General features: G+C 40.8%; 1 protein-coding gene across 2 annotated transcripts in view; it reads left to right on the plus strand.

The window, feature by feature from the left end:
- lingo3a (leucine rich repeat and Ig domain containing 3a) overlaps positions 1-18038 on the plus strand; it is a 45687-nt gene that overhangs the window by 6117 nt on the left and 21532 nt on the right. The window contains exon 1 of one of the 2 annotated variants that reach the window (XM_040129089.1): positions 7388-7512. The exons of the other annotated variant lie outside the window; for it this stretch is intronic. The gene's annotated coding sequence lies outside the window, so the exon portion shown is untranslated. Of the gene's footprint in view, positions 1-7387; positions 7513-18038 lie in introns of those variants that run through there. 2 annotated transcript variants of the gene reach the window in all.

The raw sequence follows: 18038 nt of genomic DNA on the forward strand, positions 1-18038 counted from the left end.
GTGTGTGCGTGTGTGTGTGTGTGTGTGTGTGTGTGTGTGTGTGTGTGTGTATTTACTCAGGCAAATGTGGTCTCCTGCCCACATCCGAAAGGAATTTGTGTGTGCATGCGCGTGTGCCTTTAGTCTCCAGAGTTCCTCCAAAGCTGTCTCCTCTCTTCCTCCTTGCTGCTTCCCTCAGAGTCCCCGTGGGTGCTGCTTAGCCTGCCCTTTTGGTCTCTCCCTTCTTTATTTACTCCTTCATCCCTCCTTCACTCCCCATAGAGCAGTCTTCAGGGGGAAGCAGGCGTCTCCTCTTTGCCGCCTCCTCCTCCTTCTACTCTCTGCTCACACATTCCTCCTCCACCTTTGGGTCTTTGAGCTCCCTGTAGCCCTCCATCCCTCCATCCTTTCCCATTTTCCTCTCCTCTCCTCTCTTTAAAGTCACCACTAATCCAGTCACATGCCTTCTCTATATCACTTTGCTTTTCAGCTGAGCTCTGGTGAGTCACCAACCTTTGTCCAAGCCTGCTGGTGTGGGACTGTCCAGCCAACACACACACACACACACACACACACACACACACACACACACACACACACACACACACACACACACACGTCACACACACACACACACACACACACACACACACACACACACACACACACACACTACGTCACACACACACACACACACACACACACACACACACACACACACACACACACACACACACACACACACACACACACACACACACACACACACACACACACACACACACACACACACACACACACACACACACACACATACACAAAATACGTAACACAAAGATTGAAGCACCAGCATGTTACTCATCCTGCCTCTGCCTGGCTACAGCATGGAAATCTTCACTTCAAGTCATCACATTATAATATGAGGAAAAGTTTAAAAAGCTTGTTCTTGCATAACAATGACAGAGACGACATGTAATTGATGAGACATTGCAGGATGAATACATTTTAGCAGACAGTTTAGCAGAGCGCACAGTAAACCATTTTGTTTATAGCCACCATATTTGATTGCATCATGTTTCTGGCTTGTACATAAAAATTCTTTCATGTCTCATCAGATTTGGACTTGTATTCTGATGTGTCCTAAGTAATGTGTGACACATGCAGCATTGTCACTTAATTTCGTCTGTCCTAATCGCACTACGGATAGCACAGAGGAGAAATCAGCAGCTCACAACACCAGCATAGACATATGCCTTTTTGTGCCTTTGTGTGTTTTTGAGTACATTCATGCCTGTGGTGTGATGAATGTAGCTGCTGCCTGAATATGTCTGCACTGTTAGTGAAGTACATGTGCCACCTCCGAGCTTGCCTCACCCGCAGTCCAAAGCAGGGAGACGAGCTGAGCAGCAGCGATTACTCACACAGCCGTATTCACAGCTGCAGTGAGAATCTAACAATGTGCTTGCTTGCCTTCTCTCTCTCTCTCTCACTCTCTCTCACTCACTCACTCTCTCTCTCACTCTCTCACTCACTCACTCACTCACTCACTCACTCACTCAAACACACACAAACATTCAGCTTCTGTAAGTAGTATGGTTCCCAGCTTCAGTGGAGGTGCTGCTTGTCTGTCCGGTCCAGCAGCAGCCAAAGGGCAGGTGAGCTCAGCATGGCAGTCACTGTAAGGCTGCAGGACAACCTTGTGAACACACACCGGTGTGCATGCAAAGCAGGTATGACACACACGAATGCATAAAAATATGATGCCCAGTGAACATCCATTTACTGTCTTATTTGCTAAAATATAATGTAGCATTGGTAGCTAGTGAGAACACGTCTCCCCACAACGAGTTGCAAAATACATTTGAGGGGTTGTGGGATGATGAACAAGATTGGAAATAATTTTATGTTGTTATTAAGTTGTATGTAATTATGTTTATATTTTTCTGTCTGTTCTTTAATCTTTGTTTTTAGCTACTCTTGCTGCATGGTTCTAGTGATAGCAATATTGGTCAGTCGGCCCACCACTTTGGTTCAAACTGAAAAACCTCAAACACCTTTTGGATGGATTGGCCTGAAATTTGGTTCAGACATTCATGGTACCCAGAGGATGAATCCTAAAGACTTTGACTTTTCTGCTAGCACGACCATGAGATTGACTTTTTTTTTATCACTGAATGAAATGTCTCGAAAATTATATATTTGATTGATTGCCATGCAATTTGGTTCAGACATTCATGTTGCCTTCAGAGCTAATTGTAATCACTTTGATGTTCCCTTTCCATCTAGTACCATCGCCAGGTCTTAATATTAATTTATCCATAATTTATCATGATGAATCATAAATGTTTAGTGCTAATTAGCAAATGTTAGCATTCTAACACACTAAACTAAGACGTTGAACATGGTAAACATTATGCCCGCTAAACATTAGCATGTTAATATGCTGACATTAGCATTTAGCAGGCTCACATAGCCGCTAGCAAGGTTGTAGACTTGTTTGTTGTATAATACTGAAGAGTTTAACTTTTCAGGCCAGTAAAGCAATTTAAATGACACAGTTTTAGAAGGGAACATCCCTTTTTGAACTGCATGTATCTCATAGACATATGCAGGCTGGGGTCATGAGTTGAGATTTATTAATTTTAAAAGGTCACAGGCCAAAAAAATTGGGAACCTCTGTACAAAGCAGTCTCACACCTTGATGTTTTCTGTGACTTCTAATTCTCACATTCAGTTGATCCACAGGATCACAAGTACTATACAACTTATTGGTAGACTTTATGTTTTACATAGCATTTTTTTTTCTAAAACTCATGTTTTCCCACTCACTCACTCACTCTGAATTCTGGCAGAATTTCTTTTCGGGAAATGTAAAGTGGGTGTGGGCCATATCCCCTTGCTCCGCTTCTCTTTGTCCTCCATTCACTGAAATCGGCACCTTTGCTTTTTGTTATGTGTTTTGTTTTCAGTGAGTGGGTGTGCATTAATGGGCAAAAATGCTTTAAGTTGCCCAAGGCCATTAGCTTATTTGTCTGAATCAGTGGGCTACTTTTAGAAATGTAAAACTGACAGAATAGTTTGAGTCTTTGCAAATGGCCTGTTTGAAGCTTAGAAAACTAATGCTGTAGTAAATAACTTTGTGGAGCTTATAATGTGTTTTTTCTTTTTAAGTGTTGATACAGATTAATTGGAATTTTTTAGGCAATTGTTTCTGATGTCAAGCAAATATACTTGTGCCAAGCCTTGCTACATTAGTGTTCCTGTGTTTTTTTTTTTTTTGCTGTGACTTTTGTGACATTTTGATGGACCAGCAATTAAGGCAAGGAACCATACGGAAGCTTTCTACTTCTAAGTTTCCTCAAAAAACTACTAAAAAAGGAGTTGTTTACTAAAGCTGACACAAACTGCCGATTCAAACTAATATGACTCACTCTTGTAACTGTCTTTGTAATTGTGATTTACTTTGGTCACGTCTTGCAGTGCTGGTGCAGTAGCTGCAAACACTGCAAGATTATAGTGGTAAATGGAAAAGACTTTACCAACAAACTGTCCACTCATGAATCATTTTGCCTGTATACACAGCAGATATCAAAAACAAATCAGAAAGTCCAGTAAATCAGAAAGATTTGTAGCACAGTTAAAGTTTGTGTGTTATTATAATTATGTATGTTTATACTGTTTTACAGGTGTGAAACGAGTACTCAACTCCTTTAAAACTGATATGAGCAAGACTGTAGGTACACACATTTCATTAAAAGTATTCCAAGTCATTATAAGGTTTTGAAAATAGTACTGTTCATAATTTTTCTTCCCCCCAATAATTTACCTCTAGGTAACAATTATGACAAAGTTCATTCACACCATAAAAGACTTATTTACAAAGTGTGGGTGACGAAACCTCAGACCTTTATCAGCTTACGTTCTTAAGGTCAAGCAGCATACGCTCCTGGTGCTGCTTGGTTTTAGATGAATTTTAGGTCTGAGGACTGAAAAGTGTTTATACAGTGAGTACAAGTGAACAACAGTGTGCAGGATTTTTTGGTTTCTTCACAATATTTCCCTCTGAACTGCTGTGGGTTTAATGTAGTAAATCTCACAATTACCATTATTTCAAAATTGTATAATAATCAATGTACTAAATTGCCTTAGACCTCTTATCTGAGTAGTACAGAATTTTGGATCCCAGGACCATGATTGAGATTTGTCTTGTAACTCCGCTACAACTTGTAACTCCGAGTGTAAGCAGTGCATTCAATTTGTCAAATGAGTATAGAGTCCTAAGATTGATGTACTGCCCTTTCAACCTACACAGAAGGAAGGTAGATTGCCTTCATGTTTTATGTATAACATATTTATCAATACTCGCTCCCTCAATATTTCCGCACAAACCCTTAAAAATATTCAGCCAGAAAAGCTTCTGGAATCCAGAGCAGACCTTATTTCACTGCCCCCCGCAGGTATGAAGCACGGAGGGAGGCATGTTGATTTTTACTATGCTATGGTGTTATCATAAAGCTGCTACAGAGCACTCAGCTAAGTAACATAGTATCCTCTACCTCACATCAAAGCTTTTACCAGAAGCCTCCCAAGGAAATGGTTGAGGGTAAGATGACATTCATGAAGGTCACTGTGCTACATGCTTTTGCAGCACAGCAGTTTGGGCTTGAAAATGCAACAACACCGGCAATCTATAGATTCTAAATAACAATTCATCCGTGTATTTTCTTCATTTTCATTTTTCAGAGTTCATTTTTGGAGAGTGAGACTGTATTGTTCAGAGACCACACATGCACATATACTGCGGCACAGATGAAGCCAGCACAGGAAAGCTCCACTTCGTCTTTAGAGTCAGCAACGCAGACTGTGGATAGGATGGAACATGGCACGGCCTCCATTTTCACCTGGATATGACATTCCTGCACAGCCTCTGGGTCCGATTAATGCCTCGTTAAAAAGTGGCAGTGACTTGTAAAAGATGTGTAAGGATGCCTGAAGGCAGAGCGCAAGTCTTCCCCTCGTGGGCATCTAAACCCATTAAAGAGTAAAATGGGACTCCTAGCACTTTAGTTAAGAATGAATGGAGTGGGAAATGTGCCCAGTCTGCTGTAAGAATATCTCTACATCTTTTTAGTTCTGACCTACTCAGTATGGTAAGGTGGTCACGTTTAATGTTCTTGTATCATGTAATGTGTCTTGTCTGGTGGATAATGCATTAATAGACAGCTTTCATAGTTGGCTAACAGAGTGATTTGTGAAAATTATTTTGCATTCATATCAAAGAGGTTCCAACAAGAAATAGTTGATTTAAATATCTTATCTTGGTTACAAGTTGCATCCTGTGATGGCATTTCAAAGATATAATCAGGTTTTGGCATCAGTCCCGTTGAGATTTAAAGAGGAGTAGGTTCTTTCTACACTCACCTTGAAATGAAATACAGTGCTTCCCTTAATGCTTTAATACAGTTTCAACCACCTGGCACACCGTCGCTCTATCCGGTCTCACTACAGTAGAGATGGATGTACTGCAGCTCTGTTGGTAGCGTGGCTTGGCTATTACTTGTAGGGTTGGCGGCTTGATCCCTGGCCCCTCCTGTATGTCCTCAAACAAGACACTGGACCATAGTGTTGCTATGCTTTTCCTAAGTCATCTATTTTGAGAAATGTAGGAAACTCAATTTGATGATATGGTTTTAAGGGAAAGTGGGTTCAACATAACACTAAGTTGTATCACTTATTTAACTGGACTACAAAAAAAAAATCTGATCTGCGTACATCTCAGGGTCTTTTCTTTCGCAAGCAATCTTAATGTGTAATGCGAACCCTTTATTTTGTTAGTTTAATTGAAATAATTAGCCTATGAATTCTTGAATTATGGCCATCTAATCAGTTCATACTTGAGTCCAAGTGAACGTTTGTGACAAATTTGAAGAAATTCCTTCAAGGCATTCCTGAGAAAACGTGTTCACGAGAATGGGATTGTTGTATGAACAGACATATGGAGGGACGGACAATCTGAAAACATAATGCCTCCGGCCACAGCTGTAGTCGCCCCTCTGATAAACCCACTGTATGCTACCTGCCCAGCACCAAACAAACCAGACTGACAGACTTAGTGACCAGCAGGTGAATATAGAGCAGTATTTAGCAGCTAAAGAGCCAGATAGTATCCTCAGGAGTTGGTTGAGACCGAAAATGGAGCACAAAGAAAGTCAATATTTGACTCACAATCACCAGGTGGCTAGAAACACAACTCCAAATGAATGAAAATGTTGCTCCATATCTGCTGGATTTGTAAATGGGCAACTGGTTTTGTTCACCATATCAACTTTCTAAGCTGATAATATAACAGTGTTGTGCTTATACCTTGTTGTGCTTCCCGCAAGTGGCTGAAAATCAATCTGTGCAGGTTTAACTAAAAACCAATAAATTGTTAAATAATTTCCTAAATGAATGATGAAACAGGACTTGGTGGCAGTTGCCAACCGAGGGGGCGGGAATTAGTGTCAAATAACTGAAAAGTGAAAATATGAAATCAAATATGAAATTTAAAAACGATCCTTCTGAAATAAAACTTTTCAAAAAGCACATTTTCAGATAAACCTTGGTATTAAGAAATAAACAAAGAAAGAAAACAGAAATTATGAAATAACGTTTTATAATAATAAATCTGGTTATATTTAATTATTTCTAAATCTATCTTAAATCCATCTATCTATGTGTACTTGTTTGTTTGTTTGTTTGTTTATTTTAGAATATGTTATTTATTTAATTTTGCCCCACATGGATCTCCATACAGTCCCTGCTGTCCCTGCAGAGTATTTTGAATATCCACCAACCTGAGAGCTAAAGTGAGCTGAATTTTTAGGCAGGGAGCTCCCGTGTCGTCTTCCGTTTTCTCCCACAGGACCTGAATGCAGCGCAAAACAGCCCGAGTAGGAGAGCGGCAGAGAGGCAACAGCACAGATGAGCCCCGGTGAACAGCAGACGGGTCCTCTTCCAAACAGACACACACACACGCACACAAACGCCGAAACACACTAGGCTCTGCATCCCACATACACAAATGCCAGGACACCCATACACATGCAATCCAATAACCAGAGCACCATCAGTCCAAGCTGCCTGCCGCTGCCGGTGGCAGCCCTCACGGCTTCTCACAGACACAACGCTGGGAGAGGAGCTCCTGCTGCCTTCACAGCACGAAGGGGAGAGAGGAGAGAGCCGGGGACTTGGTTTGGGAGGCGGTAGATAATTCGGCAGCAGTGCTGGGAAGAGAAGAAATACAGGGGAAGGAAGGTGAGTGAATGCAGTCCAGTCCAGCTGCTGTTGCTGCTGCCTTCGCTGCTGGAGGAGGAGGAAGAGGAAGAGGAGGAGGAGGAGGAGGAGGAAGAAGAAGAGGAAGCTCAGAATCTGGAGAGGCTGGAGGAGCAAAATTATCCTGCACAGATCCAGCCAGAGCAGACGGCCAGCAGTGATCAGAGAACCTCCAGGCTTGCAGATGTGGAAGAAGTACTGTGCGAGCTCTAGTCCTGGGTGAGCTAACTTCCCCTATTTTCCTACACTCACTCAATCACTCACTCACTCATCTGGTGGTCCATTTGATCTGCTGTCTGATACTTTAACACACCTCTCTGTGATCCTTTATCACAAAGAGAGATTATGCACATGGGAATGGTCTTTCGTGTCCCACTCCTCTCCCGCTGTTGCCTTTTTCTGTACCTTCTTCCTTTGCTTCCACTTTGCTGTGGTCAACTCTCACCTAAACGGATTCACCTGTGATTATCGTTACACTAGTTTATCCCCTCTGCCTCTTCTCACACTGTTATGGTGCAGTCCCGGCTGATTGATTTGCATTGCATTCTAACTCCGATGGACATCATGTCCCATTATCTCACGCTGGCTGTGCTTTTCTATTGTCATCCTTGAAATGGTGTACTTGTGTATCCAGGCAAGGCACAGCTGCTGTGTGTGTGTGTGTGTTCATGTATGTGTGCACGTGTGTGCATGTGTGCACGTGTGTGTCTTCGGTTACCAGTTCTCAATTAGGTTTTAATGATCTAAACGTGGGGTAGAAAGGGGAAGGCAGCCTTTGATCGATCCCTGCAGTCATCTCAGTGTGAGAGGCTTGGTGCCTGTCGTCGGCGTGACACATCTAAGCCTCTGCTGTGTTTGCTCAGCCCTCTCCAGCTCTCTCCCTACCTTTGTTGTGTCTCTATTCAGTTCTTAGTGCAGCTCTGGAAATCAGATGTTTTTTTGTTTTTTTTTAAAAGGAGGTCTGAATACAGTTTTGTTTTAATCCGTCCCTTAACTGACAGGGTGTCTGATCCACTACTGCCCAGGCAATTTATTTGCAAACATGTAGCAAACTGCAAATTTAAACTGAAATTGCACATGTTTTTCTATTCACAGCACAATTGAAAAATAGTAACGCATTTGCATGTGATCATGACCACAGTCTTCATGCGGTTTTCTTTTTTTCTTTTTTAAAGTATTTTTTGGGGGGATTTTGTGTCTTTAATAGAGAGTTGACAGGAAATTAGGGGAGAGGGAGATGTGGAATGACATGAAACAAAGGTCCCTGGCAGGACTCAAACCGGGGATGTTATAAATCATTTTTGATGCCTAAACCCCTAAGCTACTGATAAAACCCCCCACATTTCACCATCAACATCACAGTGTTGCCCGCTTGCTGTGTACTGTGACTGAGGCATTAATAAGTTTGTTGACCATCCAGACTTCTATCCTGTGAAGATGTCCTGCGGTGAGGTAGGGTAGATATGCAAAATTCCAGTAAGTGGGTGTACGAACATCCCGGGGACTGGATCATCAACACCTAGTTTTGGGCAGCTGGGGTTAGGGAGACAGAGCAGGTTGTCCATTAATTGTGGGATTAGTCATTCAGTCCGTATTCTGTTGAAGTGTGCGTGAGCAAGACACTGAACTGCAAATTGGCCACCACTGGTGTTTGAGAGAATGAGAGGCCCATTGTAAAATGCTTTGTAGACTAAGGTAGAAAAGGGCTAAATAAGTGCAGTCCCCTTATCATTTTTGTCTCATCCAATTTATATATAGCATGGCATTGTATGTTTCTTGTCTTACACCATGTGCTATTGCTGTCCCATGGATTCCCACCTGCTTGTGGAAAACCACAGAAGCCATTACTGTCTGAAAAATCACGAGTAGAAAACCAGCATTCAAGTGAATGCAATTATACAACAGCACTTAATGGTAGCCGAGGTGCTGCTTAGCCCCCTTGTTTGACAGATTTATGTGTCAGTAATGAAATGTCTGCTGACAGGTCTATGTACCCCTCAGAGTGCATTGTCGAATCAGGGCTGTTAGCCTTGTCCATTACTACGCCTACACTTACCTTCTCATTTTGATGCTTTCTGTTGCACATAAAGCTGTCAGCTGTGCTCAACAGTAACATTACCACAGCTTAACACAGCCAATGCCAAGCCTCATTGTTTTCAACTCTGTAGTATTTTTGGGGGCAGTAAAGCAGAGATGCATCCGCTGTCAGCAAGATGAGGGCATTGCTGCTCTTACAGAGAGGGCAGCTCAGAGCAAGGAGGGAAAGGAAGGAGGGACAAAGTGGTGGAGGTTTGCAAGGGGGAAAGGGAGAGAGTGCCCCTGTGAGTGGCTGTCAGATACCTGCAGGCACGCTGACATGTCAGCTGTCGCGTTTAGGATGTCCAGCTGGAACGATCAGGGGCCTGTGTGTGTTGGCCATCCTCCCACTCTCTGACTGCTGTAATGCCATTACAGACGTTCAGACGGGGCCGTAACCTTAATGCAGAGCGTAGAGAGCATCTGGGATTTACAGGTCTTTTATTACCAAACATGATTGCTTCATTTGACATTTGTCGTGGCAACAGAGCCTCGGTGACCTCGTTACCTTAGGTTCCCAACCTTTTTTTGTCAGATGTACCACAGCCCTGTCAGATAATCTCAAGTACCTCTTCATAGACACCACCATGTTCCAAATGCAAATGTTCATTTGAACTGGTTTTAAAGTAAATTTGTTTGAGCTAAGTAATGATATAAAAGTGAATACAATAGTAGGTGCTTCAATATTGTTTTTTTTGGTCTGTCAGTGTTTAGGTTGATTCATTACTTTAAACTAATATCAGCCATTTATTTATCAGCTATTGCTATTATATATTACTTTAAGGTAACAGTTTCAACTGTAACTGTTTCAACATCCATTACCCTACTTTAAATTAGCTACTTAAACAGTTTATCAGTTATGTTTAGCTATCTGTTTCAAAGGTTTACCAGTTACATAGCAGCATTACTTAGCTAACTTTTAACATTTGCTAACTATTTCAACTGTTTATCCATTAGCCCACTTTTAGCTACCTATTATTTATCCATTATTTTTAATTAACTGTTTCAACATCTTATTTCACCTTCTAACTAGTTTCCACAAACTCTTAATTGCAGCATGGTGGTGTTAAGGTATTACTTGTGACTAATATGTGGATATATTTTATTGTTCAAATCACTGTTTCATTTAGTATTACCCAGTGAAAACTCAAGTATGTTTTACCAGGGATTAATCAGGGCCTAATATAAGAGTTGTGCAATTGACCCCTGAAAAATAGGCTAAGGCTTTCTTGACAAATTAGTAGGGCAGTGCAGTAATGAGGCGCTGCATACTGCAGTTTGTCACTGCAATGCCATTTATTTGGATGACTCTAATTGAACCACTAGTAACTACATTGCTTTTCTTAGATTTTTTTTGAAACCAACAGGATCAACGCCAAAGCAATACGTCAACCCACTAAAATGCAGCAGAGTAAAAAAAAAGGGCTCTGATGTTGAGGAGTCAATTTATCTTCACTAATTGTTTTTGATGATGCAATTTAAGCCACGGTCCACTCAGAAAATATATTTGTCTATAATATAAAACTATATTAGCTTCCTTTCTTACTTTTTTTTTTTTTTTGCAGCTCCTATTTATAATATCGTTGTGCCACAATATCATCCAGCACCAGCACTTAGCCAACCTGTGAACAAGATCAAGGTAAACCGCAATCGCTGTCTTACACTTTTCTAATCTATTTCTTGCATTACTGAATGCTTTCCCCCAGCCCCCTTCCTTCTCTTAAAACTGGCTCATGTAAGCTAATGATACTGGATTGGCACAGGAGGACTGGAACCACGGCACAGATGTGATATAGAGAGGAAGCGAGGGGGAGAGAAAAAGGGACTTTGCTCTGTGGTTGCTGCATATTTTATATTTTCTGAGGTCTCTGAATGAAAGAATGTATGATGAGATGGCTGTGGCATTACATACTAAAAGGTAGGACAAGGAATCTCATGAGTGTAAGTAGGCACTGCTTATACACTTAAGAGGAGTTCAGAGACCACATAACTACTAATGCTTCATGCATGGAGGCATTTTGTTGGCTAATTACTATTGCTTTTCAGCAGGTGGTGGTTTTTGACTTAAATTTTAGATCCTTCAAATCACACTGAATCTATATACAAACATAACCATGTAAAGCAACAGAAACATTCCTGTTTGTGTTCATTTTAGCTGAAGCCACCTGAAAGATCAACAATTCAAGCCTCTGGTGTAAGTGAGCTGATATTTGAAGCCGTGTGTCTTTGAGTGTAACCGAGAGCAAAGTGTCTCCAGCACTGAGTTGTGTTATGGGATGGAGTGCAGGGTATATGGGGCGTTTATATACTTGTCGGTGTCTCTGGCTCATTTCATTTAATGTATTTCTATTGCTGCTAGTAGCTTGAAGGGCTATGACTGGCCAGCCATAAAAAAATATTCTCCAGTATGGACCGACCATCATGACTGAGATTGCTGGAGAAAATGGAGTTGAAGGGTCTTATCTGTGCTCTCATCACAATGGTATTTAAACAGGAGTCCAAATATTACATATACTGCATTTCCTTGTTAGTGCTGAGACAACTAGTTAGTCGATTTTATTTGTCAAGTGAAAAAAACATTTCCTGATAACTGTAACCTGGGTAGCATCCTCTAGTCTCTCTGGGATATGGGTAATAATCAGGCTACAGTTTCTATCCATCCATCCATCCTTTTTCTGCTGCATATCTGAAGTTCGGTTGAGGTGGCAGCATGTTAAGCAAGGCAGCCCGGACATCTCTCTCCACAACAACGTTTTCCAGCTCCTCCTGGCGGATCCCGAGGCATCTCCAGGCCAGATGATATATAATCTCTACAGTGTGTTCTGGTTCTACCCTGGGGTCTCCTACCAGTTGGACGTGCCTGGGAGACCTCCAATGGAAGGTGCCCAGGAGGCATCCTAATCAGATGCCCGAACTAACTCAACTGGCTCCTTTCGATGCGAAGGAGCAGCAGCTCTGCAGATCAGATGATACGACCACAAAGTTGATCATTGATCTCAGGCATGAGGTGTTCTGGTACCAAGTACACTCATTAACCATGATATGCTCGAACATGGTGTTTGTTATGGTTAACCCATGGCTACCCCTCGGGTTCAGATCATGCAGGCCATTCCTCCCAATCTCCCCCTTCCAGGTTTCTCCATCGTTGCCCACATGAGCATTCCAGTCCCCCAGACGAACTGCAGAGACCCCAGGTGATGCCCTTTCGAAGACCCAACCCACAGACTTCAAGAGGGCCGGATACTCCGAAACTGCCGTGAGGCGCATAAGCACAATCAACAGTCAGGGAGTTTGGTTCCAGAGCCAGTGCTGTGTGTGGAGGTGAGCCCAACTATAACTAGTTGGTACCTCTACACCTCCTACATCAACTCCAGCTCCTTCCCCCCAGAGAGGTCACATTCCACGTCCCTAGAGTTGCCGGTTATCAGCACGCTTAGGCCCTCCACCCAGCCTGCTGCCTGGCTCGCAATGTAAATGAATGATCTCTTTCTATCAAAACCAACATGCTAAGACAGTTGCCACCCTCTCCCTCTGGGGTGGGGTTCGTATCAGACATGCAACTCTATTGTGGCCAGTTATACTTGGTTTTCGTCACACGCACAACTATCCCCCATAAAACAACAGAAGGTAGGAAGTAAAATTACTCTGACACAAGATGACATGAATAAGCAACTTAAGTGTTACACTTAAATAATAACAATAGTTCAAGTGCTCTCAATGAGGAAATAATAACCAATGAAGTGTTAATAATAAAATGGTCCAAAATACATTGTGGAATTATTCCTACTAAAATATATTATTTCTAACAGTATTGTACAGCTTAATCATGCAACATAAATGAGCAGAGTAAAATTTAATAATCAGAAAACCAAAATGTAACGTGTGCAGTGACGAAGGTTACAGTAACAGTTACAGAAAATACTGAGATTTGATCACTGCTCTTCGTATGTGTTTGATAAAATGAATACTTGGTGTTTGTTTTGACAGCTATACAGTTTAAATCTAATCAGTTCAAATACATAATATGAGTTATTGACATATATTGACATTTGTCATGGTAATTTACATATTCAGAGAGCAAAGGTTAGATTTATTTAAAGAATAAATGACTCTACTAATTAGCCTGACGCTAAATGTTAAAATGTATGCTTTCTCTAAAGCTGAAACAGTCCTCAAAAACAGCACTAAAATACCGTGCTCTAAAAAGCTGTTTACATTGGTTCAACAGGCTAAATAAAGCTACAGGGAAGGTTCTTGCCATGCCAGTACTATGCACTCTGCTTTGTCCCTAGCTGTCCTCTTCAACCCGAGATACAGACAGTATTCATACAGTTACATTGCTCGCAGTGATCATCTGATGAACTGCAAGCTAGAGGGGGCAGATAATCAGGGCAGAGGGCATTTATTATACTGCAATATATCTGTTACATGCCGCCCTAAGCCTTGGTGATTTTAGCTGCGTACAGAATAATCTTCAGCAACACACCACATAAAAACGTATACCCCAGCAACAACACTTGATCCATAACAAAATTGTTCTCAGCAAATCCATGTAATAAGATTCAGTTAGATATAATCTTACCCCTCCTCAGTATTTTAAATAGTATAAAAAATACTGAGCTCTGAAGGCCACCAGGTTGTTCTCATCCTCACTTTGAAATCTTAGTTATTTGTCTCCTTCTCCAGGCTGTTTTGAGAAATGTTTTGCTCCTTCAAATGAAAAAGTATCCAGACTGCAAGAGATGCCGAGCTATTAAGATGTAAAGACAGCTTTCTGAGTATAATTTGTTTTAAAACTAACCTTTTATCTATTTCACCATAACTCAAACACCATAAATGCATTTTGTCAAAAATATAGTTAATATTTTCAAAACTGTTGCTAAAGTGTTTTTCTAAATTCTTCTTAGCTTGATGAAATGTATCACTTGTGGATGAAAATGTTTATTTGGAGGAACTTATATCATTAAATACCTTGGGCATGTTGTATAAACCAAGTGTTGGATTTCAAAAATATTATTGCTTTATATTTGAAATGGTGTCAGTCCTTCCAGCTCTGTTATTAACCAGATTTGTAGCAGCTGAGCCAGGCAAACATGGCTTACCGTATTTGTGTCGAACCACCTGTGTCCCGAGGGCTGACTCTGGTTACGTCTTTCATACCATCTCTCCATGGGCCTTGCACATGAGATTGCCCTTATCAGCTCTCTTCTATTATGCAATTATGAGCAAGATTAGATAAACGCATGACATGCAGGGTGTTTGTGTTGTAAGGCTGATTCCAAGGACTGAGGTGCAACACACACAGTCACTATTTTCCAGTTTTCTCTGAATTAGTACCGAAACGTCACATGCCTTTTTGTGGCATTTAGAAAAAAAACATCACATTTTAGATTGAAATACCTAATTAAATTCAGTTGCCTGTCGTTGCACCTTCACGCACGTACACGCACACACACACACACACACACACACACACACACACACACACACACACACACACACACACACACACACACACACACACACACACACACCATGTTACCAGGTCCTCCTTATTGATTTTTAAGTGCTTGACGATAAAAAATAGCATTTTTTTTTTTTTGTCATAATCTCCCCACAGGCCTGAACCAACTAATGACTTTAACTCTAATGAGATCTTTATGTATTGTGGTCAGGCACACTTAACATTGTGCAAGGGTATTAAGCAGTGGATTAATTAATCATTCTTCAAATGGGTCCTGTCGTCAACAGTGTGTCCAACTCAGCTGAGCTCTGAAACGCTCAGTCGGTCGTTTGCAGGGTGATGATGATGCATTTAGATCAAGATTAATGTGATTAGTTGTGCAAAAAAACATATTCCTGCAAATGACATCTACGTCTGTGTTTTTGTTTATGGAGCTCTCTCAAGCCTTTTCTGCTTCATTCACTCTTCCTCGACTCATCCTCATTAAGAAATTGGTCTTTGAACCCACTGAACCTATTTTAAACATCCCAGTGAGCCATCGGTATAAATGAAGATTAAAGATTCACGCCTCTTTGCGTCTTCATATCAGTCGAAAAACCCCCAGTGCTCCTCTCTGCTCTGTGGATCACACTGTCAGAACTAAAGCTGACTTTTATTTTATTTTCAGTTGTTGAACATAAATCAGATAATCAGTTGATCAAATCATTTTCCTGAAGTGGAGATCAGTAGAAAAGAGAGATAAGATTAAGCTGCTCAGTGAGGCTTTCCTCTGTTTTTTTTTTTTTTTTCATTTGATTTACCTTCTTTGCTTGTTGTTTTGTGTTACTTCCGTGGGTCTCTTGCAAACTTGCATGTGTGCTTCTCGCTTTGGTTTGCTTCTTGGAAGAAGAGAGGTATAAAGTTGCAAGGCAAGATCTGGGATTTTAACCTTCTCAATGGGTGATTTGAAGTCGGTGATCTTCGCAGTTTAATTGAGCAGTTCAACATTTTAGGAAACATGCTTATTTGCTTTCTGGAGGAGAGTCAGATGAGAAGAGTGATACCACTCTCATGTCACGTATGGAACTACATCCAGCAGCCAGTTAGCTTATCTTAGCACAAAGACTGGAAATGGGGAAAACAGCTAGCCTGGTTTTGTCCAAAGCTAAAATGAAGCCAATCAAAATCTGCAAGGTGTGAGTGACTCTGATTTTTGTTGTCCAGATAAACAAAATACGTGGATAAGCTCCAACTCTATCTTTCACCATTCTCATCAGCAAAGAACAGTGTGCAAAACATTCAGGTAGCAGTGTTTCAGTTGTAGCCGACAAACATTGCCGGCGTTAGATCATATCAGTTGTTGCAAATTAATGTGAGTGGCTTGTTGATAGGCCAACATTAAACTTGTCTGTTTTCATTTTGTGTGTCTGTACTCAACCAGAGATTATTAGTGAGGGAAGAAGCTCCACTCTGTAACACAGCTGAACAACTGCAAGTGTTTCTGTAGTTCCAACAACTCCAACAAATTGATGTCTTCTCTCTGGCTAACTGCATCATGTTAGATAACTGTCATTTATACCAGATCAATAATTTAAGCTTATCTAATTAATTGGAATCAAGACCTCCAGTATTCAGATCAGCTGTTATTTCTACAACTGCATATTAGGGCGAATGTAGATTTAAAAAAAAAAAAAAGAAAAAGAAAAGAAATAACTACAGAGCCATGCGAGGGAGATAATATTGTGAAGAAAAAAACTATTAGATTAAAGTCACAAATTTATGTGAAAAAAAACTCATAAAATAGTGTTTTTTTTTTGGTTTTTGGTTTTTCTTCGTCAAGGAGCCACATAGCTTCACTTTGCAAGGTTGGGTCAACCTCATCACACCATAGATGGTGCCACTTGATGTTGTTGTTGATTATGCCTGCAGTGGATGACCTGATCAAATTATACTTTGTAATCAGATTTATCAATAAGGAAATACTCCTTATTTTAGCCCAGAATCACCATATTATCGTGAGCAACTGGACTTTGACATTGAGACACAAGAAGAGACATTGATGTGAACCGCATTGCTTCACTTTGCAAGGTTGGATCAATCTCATCACACCAGAGATGTAACCACAATATCCTTGCATCTGTCAATTGCGTTGTAGTTCATGATGCACAAAAGCTATCACCTAATTCAAATCAGTATGTTGTTTTCATCTGAATAGACCCAATTCATGGCAATGTCTGTTCAAAGTCCAGATGCTTATGATATTATGGTGATTCTGGGCTAAAATCCTGAGTATTTCCGTATCCTTTCCTTATACCCTTTAATCTGATTACAAAGAATAATGGAGATTTTTGTCAAAAATTGGTGACTTTATAATCTCAGACTATTTGAGTCTTTATTTCGTAAATTTGTGATTTTTTTCTCGTAAATTTACAACTTGAATCTTGGTGTTTTTTCTCGGAATATTACCCCCCTCCCTTGGCTCTGTTTTTTTTTTTTTTTTTTAACCTACACTGGCGCTAATACACCATAATATATTTCAGGGTGTCAGATACATAACCGACATTTAGGTATATTGGATTGGTAGATGGTAAGAAGTATTAAAGGACTCACAATCGGGGCCAAAAAATCACTTGATCGGACATCCGTAGTTTGTGCTAAACTAAGCTGACTGGTTGCTACCTCCAGCTACATGTTTACCATACAGACGTGAGGGTGGTATGAATCATTTCATCTAACTCTTGGTAAGCAGGTGAATAAACCTGTTTTCCAAAATGTCAAAGACCCCTGTAGGTTTTCAGCAGAGGAAATTTGGATCATATGCAGAGTGGGTCTTTTAGCAGACCAAAGAATAAAGAGAATATTTCTGTAATTGCAGATGGTTGTTTTTTTCCCCTTTTGATGAAAAAAAACATCCGAGATCAAAGTTTAAGTACTTTTTCATGCAGTACATCTCTGCCCGTAGCAACATTTTTTGGTTTAATTCCACATTACCATTTGCACAGGTAAATCTGTGATTGCCATGTATGTAACATTATTATCTTTTCTTGTATTAGTCACACATGTCCAGGCTGCTGTTGCACACAAGCATTTTCTTCTCTGTAACAAATTCCCCATTTCCTTCTCACCCAGCCAACAAGCTGACATGTACGGTAGCTACTGTACCTAAAAACTTCCGGCTAACTGCTGCTCACTAAATGCATGCAAGAGACATTTGCATTATCATTTG

Source organism: Xiphias gladius, chromosome 6, assembly GCF_016859285.1.
Source record: "Xiphias gladius isolate SHS-SW01 ecotype Sanya breed wild chromosome 6, ASM1685928v1, whole genome shotgun sequence".
Taxonomy (NCBI): domain Eukaryota; kingdom Metazoa; phylum Chordata; class Actinopteri; order Istiophoriformes; family Xiphiidae; genus Xiphias; species Xiphias gladius.